The sequence below is a fragment of the Maylandia zebra genome, linkage group LG16 (genome assembly GCF_041146795.1).
Source record: "Maylandia zebra isolate NMK-2024a linkage group LG16, Mzebra_GT3a, whole genome shotgun sequence".
Taxonomy (NCBI): domain Eukaryota; kingdom Metazoa; phylum Chordata; class Actinopteri; order Cichliformes; family Cichlidae; genus Maylandia; species Maylandia zebra.
In genome coordinates this window covers 17,937,875-17,956,367 of record NC_135182.1, presented here as the reverse complement: position 1 = coordinate 17,956,367, position 18,493 = coordinate 17,937,875, and the positions used below count along the sequence as shown (strand labels likewise).

General features: G+C 39.6%; 1 pseudogene across 1 annotated transcript; it reads right to left on the bottom strand.

Annotated features, from left to right (window-relative positions):
- Nucleotides 1-3,478: 3,478 nt before the first annotated feature.
- LOC143412320 (poliovirus receptor homolog) lies at nt 3,479-18,434 on the bottom strand (annotated as a pseudogene). The gene is made up of 7 exons (XR_013093477.1): nt 18,265-18,434; nt 15,776-16,119; nt 15,357-15,659; nt 14,144-14,237; nt 8,994-9,148; nt 7,845-7,944; nt 3,479-7,360 (listed from the first exon to the last, which is right to left on the bottom strand). The product of XR_013093477.1 is annotated as a poliovirus receptor homolog (transcript).
- Between the last annotated feature and the right edge of the window lie 59 nt (nt 18,435-18,493).

Sequence of the window (18,493 nt, the reverse complement as noted above, 5' to 3'; positions counted from 1 at the left end):
GTTTCACAATTACAGCTACAAATCCAAATAGGATCAATTTTTCAAAACCTGAACCAGGACTATCAGAGCAGCTTGGCGTCTGGTCTGGGTGAGGAATACGGAATTAGTACTGTGTAGATCTAATCAGGGAACCGAACTGAATAGTCATATTTTTTCAGTATCCTTTCAATTCAACACAATTTTATTTAGAAATCACAACAACAGTCACCTCAAGGCGCTTTATTATGTAATGTAGACCCTACAATAATAAACACAGAGAAAAACCCAACAATCATATGAGCCCCTATGAGAAAGCACTTTGGTGACAGTGGGAAGGATAAACTCCCTTTTAACAGGAAGAAACCCTCAGCAGAACCAGGCTCAGGGAGGGGCGGCCATCTGCTGCAACTGGTTGATTGAGGGAAGGAAGACAGGACAGAAGACATGCTGTGGAAGAGAGCCAGAGATTAATAACAAGTATGATTCAGTGCAGAGAGGTGTATTAACACATAGTGAGTGAGAAAGGTGAGTGAAGAAGAACTACTCAATGCATCATGGGAATCCCCCAGCAGCCTATGGTTATTGCAGCACAACTAAGGGAGGATTCACGGTTTATTTCTTATCTGTAAGACTTGGGAGAGGGAATGCTACACATGGGAAAGTTAACCTTCACAGCTTTCTCATCAAGTCCAGTCAGGAGGGTTTGTATATATGTGGTCACATGAATTAAAGTAGCAGAAGCCAAAATCTTTTAATGAGAGGAGGGTTTGCAGCTAAAACTACTAAAAGATTTTAGAAAGTTTTTCCTGAACTAATAAAAACAAGTTTCCACAAAATGACTACAGCCTGTCAATTGCCATTAAAGTAAAAATGTAACCCGAAAAAACGCACAAACATTACGCTTAGCTATTTGGTGTCCCTGCAGGTAACTAATTTTTCCCAAAGGGCTACATGAGAAACTGGAACTGCTGTGTCTGTACCTGAGCCGAACTCGATTCTTCCCAATATCAAACTGGCTCTCTCTTTACAAACTGGTACAAGTAGTTGTTTTAATGAGACAATGAAAACGTGAAATAGGCATGGCAAAAGCAATAGCATTGTAATCTCTATTTAATCAACATTCCCAAAAACAAATGTGATGCAAAATGTGCAGATTTCTGCAACATTTCGCTTTATTCAAAAAGTGTTATTCCTGTTTCGGTTGTACTTCACTTACTTCATGTTCAGTGTTTAAGTTCTTTTTGCTTGTTCAGTAAGAGAACTCTAGCCAGTTAGTCAGATTTGGACAGCATTAATTGCAACACCTGCCAGTTCATTTCATTTCAGCTTAAGCCCATCCAAGCATAAATAAAACAAACAAAATCTTTGTACGTACTGTTCGTTTCTCTGGTCAGCAGGAGCGCAGATATTGTCGCCAAACGACAGATGATCGTGGGGAAATAGCGCGACATGACTTCTCGTAGTAGCATAAAGAAAACAACACGCAGCTTCTTTTCTTCGCTTTTCGCCCTTGTTATTCCCGGATAACTGCTCTGATGAAAAACAGCCCTCCAGGCTCCAGTACTGAGTCGTGTCTGGCATCCAGATGGCGAAGGATACTTCTACTTAAGTTTAGGACAAAAAAGGGTGAAAAAAGAAGAACAATATAATATGTACATCATAGGATTATCAGAACTTGTTGCGTTTGAAAAACTCTCTCATCAGGTAGAAACAGGACCGTACGGTGGGGGTGGGGGAGAGGAGGAGTTGCATGGAGTTTAGAAAAAGTAAGATCAGGATATTCGCTACTTAAACTGTTTTACAATTGCGCTTTGTGTGTGTGTGCGTGTGTGTTAAACAACTATAAAACGTTGTTTTGAAAGCAAAAAATTTCGGATTGCAAATATGTTGCCCGCTACACCCCAACATCACACTGCTCAATCATAAAAGTCAGAATGCTAATGAATCGGGTGGGTGGAAAAAAGACAGAACAAAGATTTTATTCCTTGTTCCAACTGTGCTTATTCTACCATAAACAACAGCCCCTTCTCTATACCTCCTGTGCTCATTTTCTTTGCTGCTGCTCACTGATCATCACCTCTCTTCTTAACCTAGCTTCTAGGGTTAAGAAGAAAACTTATTATTTTCCAAATATTTATGCTATAGCTCCTCAGCTTTATCAGAAAAAACCTTTTCCTTTGCCACCTTGTTCTTTGCTGGACACCTAACAGTACACCCAGTACTCCTATCTACTTTCTTTTTAATCTTTCTCACTATCTCACTTTGTCTTTAATTCAGAGGGAAAGTTGATCCCAAAAACAATGTTATACCATCATCAGACTAAACAGACTTACAAGCAGCTCCCAAGGCTGTTTCACCGATAATCTTGTAAAAGCAGCAGGCATGGAGCTCTCTCCCAACCGTTTAAAACAAAACAAACATCACAGACAGACAGTGCCCAATTTTGTTACAAATGGTTCAAGCAAAAGAGGAGAGAAAGACTGGCCTGGTGCATGCCTTAGATATGCTAGGGGTACAGCTTAGTAGTCAAATGTAAAGGTTCCTAACTCAGAAGTACATGTGTAACAGCCATAGCAAAAGCCATCTGAAATCTCTAAGAAAGACCCTTCAATGCTAAATAGCAACTGTGGCAAATCATGTTTTTCATTTCATTCCGTGAGTTGCAGCCAAAAAAGTGTTAACAGAAGAGGGGGAAAAAACAAGGGAAGAACAACACACATTTTATTTTCACTTTCAGTTTTTGTCATAATGCTCTTGACCTGGGCGATACAGTACTGTAAGAATGTACTGCTGTTAAGTAGTAGTCACAAGCTGTAGTCCATCTTTGTAAATTTGGAAAAGCAGACATGGTGACATTGTTAAGGAGTCAGCTGGAAGTGTAATTAGATCTTCTGCAAAGTCAAGGAAAAACTATTAGGAAAAGTAGGTAGTAGTATTGAGAGGTTCGTTTTTGTTTGTTTTTTTTGTTAATATACAAACATAACTGATGAACCTCCCAGCTATGGCCATAGACAACATAAGTAAAAACTGAGAGGAGGGTGGCTGTCTCAACAGCCTTTGTATTGCACATGAAGAACTAGAATGAGTGAGTGGCCTGGATAAAGAGTGAGAAATGAAAGCACAAATAGAATTCCTTTTTTTACCTTCTTGGATCACTGAAAACATGACTTTCTTCAAATGCAGAACACTTTTCCTTGGCTTTTATGGGCTCTGTAAAACAGAAGGCAGGTTTAGCACACAAGCCAGTGTACTGCTCCTGCATGTGCTCCAGTTTAACTGAGAATTCTGTGAACTGACCATTATGGGTTATACTTTTTTGGTCCACGTGTTTTTAACAGATTTGTTATTTTTTTATAAACATTACTCAACACGTGTGGGTGTTCCAGGAAATTTAGCAAGAGTAGAGTGAAAATTGTAGCTTAATTACCATAACTATTCATAATTGCAATACACACAAGTCTTAGTTTTACTTACATTTTTAATTATTTGCTCACTTTTTTTATTCGTCTTTTTTTTTCTTAGAAAACACACTTCAGCAATTGAAACTCGTTTCCAGAGACTAAAAACAGCAGTTACACGTGCCACGTTTTAAGGTCCACAACATCTTCTGCTCCTGTCTTCATACAGTTTCAACTTTTGTTTGCATTAACTGTAATTTGTTTGAAAAACAGTCAAAACCATCATAGTCTGGCATTTTTTGAGATTGACTGGGATTGAGAAGTGCTTTTATTTGTCGGTTGCAGTTGCCCACAACTGAGATGACAGACCGTGCCAACCGTACATACAATACACAAACATCACATTGGGGAGACAGGTCAGGTAGAAAAAAGGAAAAATAATGAAATGTGTAACACGGAAGGGCAATCTAGGAGAAAAAAAGAAATTCTGCTAATACTGGTCCCCAAAAGGGAGTCAGTATGAGGAGAAAAAGAAAAACTCCATAGCACATAAAGAAAACACAGACATCACGACACCTTAACACAGTAAATCACAGACAAGCAACACTGCATCTGGGACGCTGCAATCTCACGGTTGCGCCTCCGTCTGGCCCACTGTTCACATCGGATGGGAGGAAAGCATGGGAGGCATTGGATTTGGGCGGGGGAGAGTGGGGGAGAGTGGCGGTGAGGGCGTATCAGTATCAGTGTATGTGTGTGGGGATGTGTATCCTGTGTTCAGCCTGAGAGAGTGTCCTTTCACCTATTAGGCGTAGATCAACAGTTCGCAGCCTACGCAGGTGGCCTTGAGGAATAGGGCAAGACAGTCAGTTCATTCTTGTTATCGTATCTCTGGGAAGAATTGTTGTTGTTCTCTTCGGCGTCAACCTTCAAGCGTTGTGCAGCTGGTGCCTTTTTAACCTGTTACCTGTTAAATGAAGGTTCGGGTTATAAAAAAGATAAAAACAACCACATAACAATAGCTGAACTTGAAATCACAATATTTTACCCTCAAACATTTTATTTAAGAACTATCATGCTGTACATCCTGAACTCACCCAAATACTTTTCAGAATCTCGCTCACATTAACCAAAGAAACTATGCATAAAATTAGTGCATGCATAAAAAACTCAGACAGGCTCTTTTGGGCAAAAATTGCATTCTTGGAAGAGTTCAAGGAGAAAACCACTGACTGCTGAGCAAAGGGAACACAATGGCTGGTCTCACATTTGCCAGAAAACATCTTGATGATCCCCAAGACTTTTGGGAAGATATTCTGTGAATCAATGAAAATAAAGTTGATCTTCCTGGAATGTTTGAGTCCCGTTACTGTCATGGTGGGTGGTCGGAAGGACTCAAAATGCAGACTCACAAATCGACAGTTCAGTGCATTTATTTACAGTGCAGGCAGTCTAAACAGGGAAGTAATGAATTTGCAATTGTATCTCGAGAGCAGCAGTGTGGCGGAGGTGTGGTCCCTGGCTCAGCTGCAAGGGAAGGAGTGTGCAGTGAGCTCAAAGGGGCGGTGACAGGAGGAAGGTGAGGCCACAGGTGGTGGTGACTGAACTGATGACAGTCTCTTTTCCTTTTATAGTGAAGCAAGAGACGCGCGCGGGTGTGTGAGCTGAGACCAGCCCTGAGTGGGGACTATGGCATTGTGTGTTTAACATTACAATAAACACTGAGAACTGTGAACACAGCCATTGTGTGCATGGGTTCACCTTACAAGAAGGAAATCCAGAAGGCTCCTGAGCCATGCCAAGGGGATGGCCACAGTGTGGTGGCGATTGAACTACTATATGCCATGCTTTGGTGGACACGGGCTGTACGCAGACCCTCGTGTACCAAAGCTTGGTTCACCCCGAGGCATTGCTGCAGGCAGAGTGGGTGGAGGTGAAGTGTGCTCATGGTGATATTCACAGGTATCCTATAGTGCCGTTGTTGTTAGAATATAAGCCCCGCTTCTCCGGTGAGCCTGGTGAAGGAAAGAGATGAGTTGGGGTCGGAGGTGCCAAATTCCATCATTCCTGCCTCCCTCCATTGTGATAACCATCTCACACAGGCCCTGAGAGCAGATGTTGCCAAGTTGCAACAGCGCTTTGCAGACATGTTCTCCCCCCTGTCCAGCCAAACGTCGCTCATCGAACATAATTTTGAAACAGCCTGGCGTGATGGTGCGTTTACGCCCTACAGGCGATCTGAACATAAAAGGCAAATTGTTCTGAGGAAATTGACTGAAATGCTGAAAATCACAGTAATAGAAGAGTCAGAGTCGGTCAATGCAGAATCCTGCTCTACCTTCAAAAACTCCTGGGTTTTTTTGTACTGTGTGTTGGATCATTGTCCATATATACTGTCAGACACTGTCCAATCATCCTTACTGTATTTGGCTGAAATGAATCTATATTTATAAGTCATGTTAAATCAAAAATAAACATCAGTAGTACATGAGATTAAATTCTCAGTGTCTTAAAGAGGATGTTGTTCTTTTCAGATTATGAGCTTTTCCTCATAAGCGACACTTGGAATCCTCTCCGTACATTTTACCTATTTAATTTATAGCATAGCATATAAAGAATGAAACTTGAATACCTAGAATGAAACTTGAATATATAGAATGTATGAACCTCATGTTTAGAGATGAAGTTTTTTTCTGAGTTTCCTTTATAAAATGGCATCAGCTGAACTGTTTCAGTACTTTGTAGAGCTTGACAACTGTTTTCCGACAGCTGTTCAAACTGCAAATGGTAGAAATAATTTGGAGTTTATATTGCGTCACCTTGAAGAACATGTTTTCATTATTGCAACATTTCTAGTGCTCATGAATAATGTTCAACAAAATGTTTCTGGGAGAAGATTATGCACGCTTCTTGAGGGAATTTATTAATCACTGATGGAGATGTCAACTGAGCAAACACTTCAGGCAGAAGCTGAAGCACATATTATGGGCTCATTATACCAATCTACATCTCAAAGTGGAAGGCCAAGTTAAGTGATAAAAATGGAAACAAATTTATTCATAATGTGTATGGCACTTGACACAGTCAATAGATGGCAAACAAGATAATGAATGCAAGGAATAAGGAAGAAGTTAACATATTTGTTATTTTGTTTCTTTTAGAGGATGGAGAGCAATTCAGCAGAGGGTCTACAATGTCACTGTCCCAAATCAAGTGTGATATGTCTTTTTTTTCTTTTTAAATTCGATTAATATTAATTATTACTTGCTGAATTGCAGTAATTTAATTTTTTTTGCTGTGTTATAATAAACAAAGTTGTATAATGTCTGGGTTGAAATATTGTTTATCTAAAGATTACATGACAGAAGTACAATGCCAAAGTCATAGACCATATACCACACCAAACCATCACTTTTGTTGTTCCAACAGTCTTGGAGGGATCCATCCAATGTGGGATAGTGTCAGACCAATAGCGGTGGTTTTGTTTGTTAACTTCACCATTCACATAAAAGTTTGCCTCATCACTGAACTGAGGGTCCTGTACCAATTTTTGTTTTGCCCATTCTGCAAATTCTGTGCGCCGATCTGGGCCATCCTCGTTGAGATGCTGCAGTAGCTGGAGTTTGTAAGGGTGCCATTTGTGAGTAGCTAATATCCGCCGAAGGGATGTTCGACTAATGCCACTCTCCAGTGACATGCGGCGAGTGCTACACTGTGGGCTCTTGCTGAATGAAGCTAGGACAGCCACTGATGTTTCTTCATTAGTGACAGTTTTCTTGCGTCCACATTTTGGCAAATCCAACACTGAACCAGTTTCATGAAACTTAGCAAGCAATTTGCTGACTGTAGCATGGGACATGGGTGGTCTCATAGGGTGTCTTGGATTGAAATCTGCTGCAATGACCCGGTTACTGCGTTCACCAGATATATCAACACAATTTCGATCCGCTCCTCATGTGTTAAACTCTTCGACATGTCAATGGCTGTGAACAAAGAGAAACTTGTAAATAACTCATGACAGAATAAAGTTACGTTGAAACCAAGCACACCATCGTTTTTCTTGTGACATTACCAATAAGTTTGATGTGTCACATGGCCCTCTTCCTATTGAAAAAACAAAAGTTGTATCCAAGATGGCCGACTTCTAAATGGCCACCATGGTCAGCACCCATCTTGAGGAGTTTGCCCCCTCACATATACTAATGTGCCACAAACAGGACTTTAATATCACCAACCATTCCCATTTTATTACGGTGTATCCATATAAATGGCCCGCCCTGTATATATGTATAACATTTCACACATACTGTTACTTACAATTAAAGCTGACAGTCTTTCTCTCTATTGCAGTTGATTGTTTATTTCAAATGATCAAAAACCTTTAGACCTATTTGAACATTATGTGTATATGGTTTAATATCAGGAGAACTACATATTAAGTGTATGAAGTGTTGCTGTTCCGAGTACCTTTGAAAACATCCAGATTTAAAGAAGCACCATGCTGCAACCCCAATCACATTCAGAGTAAGCAAAATACCAAATAAGGCCCAAGCAGCAGAACATGCTCCTACAGGGACACAAGAAGGAAGAATATAATTAGACTAATGTTGTTCTCTTTCCCCTTCATGGCTTTTAGTTTTATATTTCACATTTAGATGACTCAGACAGTATTGCAAGTCTTCTAAATGGCAATAGGACACCTCAGGTGGCTTGGCTATATTCCAAAATCATTCTACACCTGGACTCAACATATTTAAAAACTTCCATCTGCTGGCAGGTGAGGCACAAAAATAAAATACAAACTTAATATGACCGTGAAAGAAGCAAGCTGGCAGTTTTTGGGAGTAACAGAATACATGTACCGGCGTTACGTATTTAAAATACAAAATATGGGTAACTGTATTCTGTTACAGTTACCGTTTAAAAAGGTAGTATTCCGAATACAGTTACTTTGTTGACATAAAGGGATTACACGGAGGTCTTTTCCTGTTTCATATGTTAGGCTGTCCCCTCTCTATTTTTGGTAATTCCATGCCAGTGGAAACCCAAACAAAACACGCATTAAGAGGCTCTAATGCCTGGGTCTCAATCTCGCGGCCCATGTCAACTCTACCTTCGGCCCGCATAATGACGCAAAGAAATATTTAAAAAAATATTGTTCAAAAAATTATTTAATATGAAGGCAATAGGCAGAGTGTTACAGGCATATCCCTAAAGAATGTAACCTCATGGTCAGTGTAGCCCAGTTGTAAGTAAGCTATTCAGACTCGAATGTACACTGTGTTCATGTTTTTCTCCTTCTTTCTTCTATTGGAGCAGCCTTTCAATGTCTCTCACTGGCAAAGTTGACCCAGACAACAAAGTAAAGTTTTCGGCTATGAGCCCGACACGGAACCCGACGTATTAGCCAGAGGTCCGTTTACTACGGTTCGGAGCCGCGGACCTGTTTTCTGTTCTGTTTCATGCTGTTTATACTTTAAGCCAATCTCTTCAAGCTAGTTGGTGTTCAGAACAAGATCAGAATGAAGCAACACCAGCAAAAGCTCAAATAAATACTCAGAAACAAATCCAGAAAGATTTGGACAAACTGCATAGCTAAATCCAAGCTGACCTCACCTGCTGCAACACGCACATAGAGCTGACCATGTTTACGTCCATATGCGTTAGATGCTTCACACTGATAGAGGCCATTTAGATCAGAGGTCAGACTCAGCAGTTGTAGCTTTGCACCGTCTACTTTGACACCAGGCTGTGACAAAGACTGTCCAGATCTGGAAAAAACACGAACAAGACTCTACATGAAATGTACAGAGAAGGAAAAAAAATGTGAGTTTTGCAAAAATGCAAATTAATTTTAGTCATTAGCTTTTTGTGTTGCACTTTCCTTGCTCACACCAAAACATTACATTATTTAATTTTTACCTAATTACATGACTCCCTGAAAAACAAGATCCGAGAAGGTAGAGGCAGCCAGGCACATTCACATCACAACCCTCTCCCAATTGTTTCCATTTTCCCTTTTGATCCCACCATTATATCATAAAAATAAACACCATATTATTAAGCTTAGAATTCATGTTTGGGCACAAGAAAGATCATTCATTTACTCAAATCAACACCATCTTATTATATTCACTCTGTTTTACATTTATTGTCCACTTGTTGGCACAGTAGAGCAAGTGAAGCACAATGCAGCTTTGGCCCATGAGTTTACCAAGTGGATGAAAAGCTTTAATGCTTCATGAAACTTCATACAGCCATTACTGATTGCAGAATAAAGATCCAAATACTGAAACACAACAAAAAGGAAAAAATAATTTATTTTACTCATGTATACATGTGTATTTAGCTATTAGTAGTGTCTCATGGTGATGGGTTTACTTAAATTTTTAACTTCCTAATTAATTTCCTCCAACTGTTTTCTTACCACCATAATTACATCTTCCTCTCTTTCTTTCTCCCTCCATTTTTGGGACTACTGTCCCTTGTCATGCATTTCTCCATGGACAGTGCTAGCAACAAGGCTTTATAATAGTCACTGCTTGTAATAGGATTGATGGTGCAGCAGCTAACATTTTAGTTAATTTGATACATTTTAATTTCTAGTTTCTTTTTTCTTTTTCTGTCATAGCATTTAAAGCTCCACCTTTTCACTTTTGGTTGTCCATCTTTATCAAAGGTTTCTTACACAGTAAACTTCTGTTCTACAAGGTGGATGGTAGGAGACCGGCCAGTCTTGTTAAGAGATTTGATCAGGCAATCCAGTGTCAGTAATGAAAAAGAATAAATGAGTGGCAGTCAGTGCTTGTAGGGCTAGTGGCAGTGGACCACCAGCCAGCCTGTAGGCTATAAAATAATATTGACGACAAAGAAAAAAAATGATATTGACCCATCGGCCCAGAAGTGTCCTGGCACTGGGAAAATGCCTGGTATGCCAGATTACCAGTCCAGCCCTGGTAGGTAGAAAGACTAAACACAGATGGACGCAACAGACACAAACACAGTGAAGGAACACAAACCTCAGAAAAAATGAGTATCAAAATAAAACAGTAAGTAAATAATACAAATAAATAAATAATACAAAGGTTAAATAAAAACCTACATATACCAAAAAAAAAAGTATAAAAAAAAGTGAACATTTAAAACTGCAGTGTTAAGCGATGCGGTAGAAAGACTTGGGTGCACCTAACTTTTGTGCTGGTGCACCTAAGAAGAATGTTAGTCTAGAGCCCTGACATATACAAGACTTAACACAATACAACTGAAAGCAAAATGATAACAGAAAAGCACTAAATAAGCCAAAAGTAATATTAAACAAAAGCACAAAAACCTTTTTTTAATATTAGTTTCTGGCACAGGCAGTTAAAAATCACTTAATTTGGATTTTGAGTACACCACGTGACCAGATGATTCATTATTTAGTTTCTATTTTTTTTTAAATATCTCTGTCCAGCCTTTCTATGGGGAGTTTGTTTGTTATTTTCATATTTGCACGAGTTCACGGGTTCACCAGCTACTCCGGCTTCCTCCCCCAGCGCAAAGACTGATTCTTTGTTTTAGTAAGCTGGTGACACGCCTCTTACCATTATAGCAACTAGGACAGGCCCCAGCCCCCACATGCATGACCCTGAACTAGATAAGTGGACAATGATAAGTGAAACTATGTGTCAACAGTCTTTCAGCTTCTGTCTGCTGATCTAAAACGGCCTGTGCAATCCTCCAGAGTTCCAATGACAAAACACTTTTCTTTTTATTTGCAACATTTTTTTCAGTCAAGTCACAATGTCTCTTGACTATTGCACAGCAATTGCAATAGGCTACAGCAGATCATTTTATGTGGCTTTTTGAATGCAGTTTTCCTATCCTGTCACTGCACATTGACTTGAGTAGAAAAGATGATCAGATATGTTTAACTGGATATCATCAAAAGGAGGGTTGCACCACTATTTTTATTTTTGCTTTTAAACCACTACTGATTAGTAGTAGCAGTCTTCAATTATAGGCTTGTTTTATAGTCTAGGTTGTGGACATTTTGTTGTACTTCTTTTTTGCATGTTGTCAGAGGTTGTCAATAAATGTTAGTTAACCAACTACAGCTGATGAGTTTGAGTGATACAGGTAGGCCTGTCATGGGACTAGTGAGCAAGGGGAGTTGTACTCTTGGTTGGGTTGCTAGCTTGACTTTCAACACAATGTTCATTCTCAATCATTGGATTTTCTTGTTGTTGAAGCTTTCTGGATTTTTGGCCTCCGCTTTTTTTTTGTGTAACTTTACAAAAAAATATTCACTCAGTTCGGACCATCCACACATTAACAGCCATGCCTTTGGGATTCCTATAGTTTATGCTGAAGACTAGAATTCTCTGAGCTTCTTCAACTAAAATTCAAATGTGTTTGCACATTTATCTCCTGGAAAGAGCTCACTGTCAGTGAAAGGAAAAAAAACCCACCACCAACAACAAAACTTATGGCATCAAGTCTATTCAGGTGAAAAAAAAACTTCACAAACACAATTATGTAATACTTCTTTCAGTGTTTCCCTTTTCACAAGCAGTCGCGACAGTGGATGACTCTGAATATTTGAGCTTGCAGAGGTGTCCTCCTGGTCTCAAACCAGTGAGATTTCACGTACGAATGTGTAAACTACTACACTATGGAGTCACCACAAGTATCTAATGGAATAGTATCCAACTTTGCCCAGCTTTAACAGAATTTTTATTTAATTTACTTTGTGATCTTTTCCATGGGAGTAGGCTACATCAAATTTGACAGTTGCTGCATTTATGGAAATAATCTTACACAGCTGCATTAGAAGCAGTTTGCATTTCACTTGAGAATAACTTACACGTGACCAGTTTTTGTACAGTTTATGTGATTCTTAGGTTTGTGGTTATTTGTATGTCATCTATTAAGTATGTTTCTCTTAGTCTTCCGTTTTGTGTGATTTTTGAGTTTTTCTTCCTCATTGTCTTCTCCTGTGTTTAGTCAGTCTCATCTTCACATTTGTTTTTCTCTTGTCTCAGTGTTTTCTGTTCCATTTCTGTCTTTCCAGTCAGTCATGTCCCCATGCTTGTTTCTCCCTGGTTCCTCTGCCAAGCCTTTGTGACATAGTCTCTGTGTTATCCTACTTCCTGTTTTAGTTTTTACAGTCCTTTTTCCTATTTCCTATTTCCTTCTTTAGTACAGCTGTGTTATGGTAAATGGCCTTAATTTGTATAGCGCTAGTCCGTAAGGACCCCCAAAGCGCTTTACACATCCAGTCATTCACCCATTCATACACACATTCACACATGATGGCAAGCATTGTAGCCACAGCCATCCCGGGGCGCACTGACAGAGGCGAGGCTGCCGGACCACCACCAGTAGGCAACGGGTGAAGTGTTTTGCCCAAGGACACAATGACCGACATTGTTCAAGCCAGGGCTCAAACCGGCAACCTTCCAATTACAAGGCGAACTGCCAACTCCTGAGCCACGATCGCTCGTTATGTATGACCTGTTGCCCATCCTCTCGTCATGCGTAATGTGTGTTCCTCGTCGACAGTGTTGGTCAAGTTACTTGAAAAAAGTAATCAGTAACTAATTACTGATTACTTCCCCAAAAAAGTAATCCCGTTACTTTACTGATTACTTATTTTCAAAAGTAATTAATTACTTAGTTACTTAGTTACTTAGTTACTTTTTAAAAACACGATTTACAACCTGAGTAGGTGATAAAGCGATAGATCTTTCAGCCCAATTCTACTTTTTCTACATAATCCATCATACAAAATGTAATCAAATGGAAAAGTCTCTTTTTTTAACTTGTTTTATCAGTTTTAATCTTTTAACTTTATGCATCAAGCAAAAATTTAATTATATGCAACATTCTCTGAGTTGAATAAATTAGTTTAACATTTAAACCTATTTTCTGCACATTCCAGCACATAAAATAAAATATTTTTTGTGTTTACACTCACTCTTTCAAATAGATGCAAGTAAAACACAGCAGAACATAAATAAAGTCAAAGACTCAGCGGTCCTGTTGCTCTATTTTCACCTGTAAAGCAGGACTGGGGGTAGGCGGAGGTTTACCCTGGTGCAGGTGTGCCACGGTCAGTTGAAGAATCCGCGAGTTTCTCTGTGAGTTTCCCATTACATCGTTGCGCACTCGGTGCTTGCTTAGAAGTTTAGGGGTTTTTTTCGCTGTAAAAAGTTTTCTTCCCACGCACGATGGACGCTAATGTTTTTGTCACTTTTTATGGAATCAAACTCAAAGTCCACGCTTTAAACGCTGCACACTCATACTCTCTCCCACAATCGATATGTGATCCATTGTGCACACAGCTGTTGTCACTAACGGCGCACTCGCTTACGTCACTGTCGTGAGACATTCTCGCAAAAAATCACGGTTTTAGTAACGCAGTAACGCAGCGTTCCTACGGGAAAGTAACGGTACTCTAATTACCGTTTTTGCAATAGTAATCCCTTACTTTACTCGTTACCTGAAAAAAGTAATCAGATTACAGTAATGCGTTACTGCCCATCTTTGCTCGTCGATTTGTTCCCATTTGCTGTGTTTCTGCTCTGTTTTCTAGTTCCTAGAGTCCTGGTTTCCTCCTGGCCTGTACCGTTTAGTTTTGAGCTGCCTCTTCCACTTCATCCCTTTGTGTTTGGGTCCTGCCTGACCTGCCACTCACCATACACACACACACACACACACACACACACACACACACACACACACACACACACACACACACACAGTAATTATTCAAATGACTTTACCTGCTCCAGTTAAATATTGCATTTGGGTTGGCTTCTGTCACACACTCAAACGAGTCCTCTGAAATCACTCTAATGTTCACTTCTGTGGGTGAGACTGCAGAAGATATAGAGAAAAGTGTGTTAATCCTGAACTAAGGAAATATTAATGATTTCACATATGTTTGAATCCTATTATGGCACGCAAATCCATAAATCTTGGTTACTTGTCATTTAGATCAAGGAGTGATCCCTTCATAGTGATATAAATATGTCACTGACTCGATTACAAACACCTTCAACTAAAAAAACTGAAGGTTGGTAACACTGCAGGACAGTGCTGTGTCACTGAAATGGTCATGGATTGGTATTGAGGGATGAAGGTCTGCTGAGAGAGCATTCCTCTATGTCATCACCGGCATTACCTTGGATTTCTGGCACAGCTCAGTCCATTAACTGTAGCTACTGACAGTCAGCATGTCTCTGACAAAATGAGTGTTAAGTTTTGACTTTTTTCGATGCCTCAGTTCAGGTAAACTAAGCTCACTCAAGGTAGCCAAAAACTCCAAATTGAGGTATATTGTCCTCAGTAAAGATCAATTATTTTGGTACTTGGTATTTGGTCTTTCATCTGACAGTCCAAAAAACAAAACACCCACATTAAGTATTATTTAGTCTTTAACACTAATGGCGTAACAATAGCCTTTGTATCAACCTAGATATCCTCATTTTGTCTTGACTTTTGCTCTACTTATCTTTCAGAAATTCTTTCTTAATCTGTTGTGACATAATATTGACTGCCACAACCAGGAGACAAAGTCATGAGAGCAGGGGAGATGTCACAATCGCATATGAAGAAAGAAAAAAAAGTAAGACTGGACATAGCTGCAGTGCCAGAGTGGAACAGTTGACAGCCAATATCTAATTATACCTCCCCTGTTTCTACACAGCAGCAAAATGGTGCATTGGGAGAAAACGCTGAGCGGACAGGGAGAAGACAGCATAGACAGAGTTGGGGGACAGTGCTGTAAAGCAAATAACAGTGTAGAAAATGTAAATTAAAATACTGTGATAAAGAAACGGCGTGTGCAAGGTACATGTGTGTGTGTGTGTGTGGGGGGGGGGGGGGTTTCATAGTGGCAGACATGCTACAACTTGGTTAAACAATTAAAATTCTAAAATCAACAGTGACACAACAAAAGACAAATAATAAACTACATCCGCAGCTGATACTCACAGTAGACCTGTATGGTGAAGGGCAGGGTTTCTTCTGTAGTCAGGGAGTCACCACTGATGTAACACTGGACCTGGTGACCATTAATCTCTCTCGTAGGAACACCAAACAGAGAGCTGACAGTGGTAGTCGTACCGTTGTCATACTGGGTGGAGTTTGTTGTCGTCCTCACTTTGTCTCCCAAAGCACCAGTGAGCCACCTCACCTCTGCAGGAGGCTTCGATCCAGCAGCCGTGCAGGTAGCAAATAAAACCTCTGCAGTGCCCAAAGTGGGAAGGTTGTCCTTGATGTTTGTGAAAGGAGGCACTAGGAGAGGCACAGCACACAAATAAATAAACATGCATACAGGATGGTCGAAGTAACTCTGTCTCTGTCTCACACACAAACACCCAGAATAATTTAAATAAAGTGTTTTTTCATACCAAGCAAGTTTAGAGGTATCTCAGTCTTCTGATTTCCACTGGGAAACATTGTGAAGATGCACGTGTAGCTGCCTTCATCCTTCAGGGCAACATTGGATAACTGGAGAGTTCCATTTTTGTTGTTAAAATTCCCGATATATATTTAAATCGATCATCACGTCCATTGACAAACTGCACTCCATCTCTGGGTAGGATAGTTAGGAAATTGTCATTGCGAGGTTTTTCTCTCGTCTTCCTCTGCCAGGTAATCTGTGTCAGGTCATCATTGGTATCAATGACATGGCACGTTAAGATAGCAGTACCTCCTTGTTCCACTGTCACACTTCCACCAATCACCCGGAGAGCTGGAAAATACATGAAAGATCAGATCACAGATGAAAAAGTAAAAACAAAAGAGCATCCAAGAAGATTTTCACACTTAAACACTTAAAACACACTTAATTGACTGTTTATCTTGATCATTATTTTGACTTTCAACAATTAAATAAAAGTGCCTGAGTGAGAATAGAAATAGAAAACAAAGCAAAAGCAGACCAAGCTCTCCCTGATCATGTGCCTGGATGTGCCAGTCAGCTGTTTTGGATTAGTCTGAATGAGTAACACTATGTCATCGAGGAAAAACGGGAGCTGGAAGCATGTAAATATAATAATAACCACTGCAGCCAAGAAGAGTGCCTGATGAGCCCAGTTGTAAGTAAGCTATTAGGACTCGACTGTACACCGTGTTCGTGTTTTCCTCCGAAAACAATAAGTTCCGTTGGAGCAGTCTTTCAACGCCTCTCTCTGTCTCTCGCAAGAAAAGTTGACCCACACAACAAAGTAAAGCTATTTTTCGGCTACGAGCCGACAGGGACCCCGCCGTATTAGTCAGAGGTCCCTTTACTACAGTTCGGAGTCGCGGACCTTCAGTAATAGTAATAAATCACACAGCAATAGTACATTCACGTTGTTGTAAAAAGCATGATAATATATTAAGTATTCCAAAGTATTCAGAATACGTTACTGTCATTGAGTAACGTAACGGAATACGTTACATAATACATTTTTGGGCATGTATTCTGTATTCTGTAATGGAATACATTTTAAAAGTAACCTTCCCAACACTGCCGATGAATGAATATTCCTACTATGATTATTTAGTGGCCATAGATGGGCCTAATAGAAAAAAACATGGAAATTAATTTACGCAAAATAAAAGGTCCTCAATTAATTATACTAAATTTGATATTAACAGCTACTTTGAAGCTACATTGAAGATCTCATTAGAAAAACAGAAATTATTTCATCCCCAACCATGTTCACCTCACATACTTTATCATGATAAGGATGCAATAATTCAAACATACACTGAAAATATGGAAATGCTTTTCAGATTTTGAGGGGAACATGAGGTAGTATTAAATGTTTTTATTTCAAAATTGAAAAAAAGTGCTACTAAAGACGGTCTTTAGTGCTAAATTTCTTTTTTACATTCAGTCCACTGACCTGACAAGAAATAAACATGAACAAAACTTGTGCTATTTACAGAAACTATATAAATGATATTAGGTGCCTTTCAAATCATAAAATTTACAGGTTTTGACTTCAGGTCTTGTTTTAGTCTGCTGTAGCTTGGCATCTGTTTCTGTATATCACGTTTAACATAAAGCACACCTTAGGTATTAAGTAATCTGAATACAGGCAGTCAAAAATCATGGCTATATTACTAAAATAAGTAGACTAGCTGGATTATACTTTGCTCCAGCTATTGACTTAGTAAACACACCCTTACTATTGCTTAAGTTTTCACAGCAGATTGAAAAAGAAGAATCTTAAAATTCTCATTTATGCAACTCCAGGAGACTAGATGATTGCCTTCTTTGTGTGTGACTTTGCTGACAGACAAACTACTGAAAGGTAAATGAAAACATTTTGCTAGTTTCCCACGTCCTTGTGTACTCAAGGTAAAACCAACAGGCCCTGGCTGTGTACTGAGCTGATAATGTAACAATGACATAATTTTGTAACATCACCCACCATGAAGATCTTTCGAGTTATATCTAAATTCTGTTCCTACCCAGTGAATTGCTATAATCTTATCTCATGTGAAAAATCCTCTCACAAAAAACAAAAACAAAACAAAACTCAACCATACTTTTTTGTTTTATTTTATAAACTGTGGGTGAAGTGGGGGGGGGGGGGGGGGGGGGGGGGGGGGGGGAATCACGCATAAGTGGGAATTTATTAGTTTATATGAACTGTCCTGAAAATGAAAAAGAAATAGAACTGTACATATTTAAACTGTAGAGCTATGATCTGTACACACTCTTAATCCACCAGATATCCCATCATTTTGATGTTTCTACATCACCACCACCAGGACCCGCATTGGTAATGAGCAGTTACTTTTTTCATTTTCACGTTTCCCTGCCCGTCCGTTGTGACACATGCAAGTTTATCTCATTTCAGCCCAAGCCGATCCAAGCGTGTACAAAAAACTTTCAACATACCGTCAGCAGCTTCTCTGGTCAGCAGGAACGCAGATATTATCACCAAACGACAGGGTATCACGGAAAACATGGAGTGGCACTGACTTGTCATAATAATTGTCCGTGAAAACATAAACAAAACATGTAACTCTGTCCGCTTCATTTGGTTTTCTTTCTTGTGATTTGCTCATTGCTGCTGCTGCTGCGGCTATCCACGCCCATTGTTTCAAACAGGAAGCAAAAGTTACTT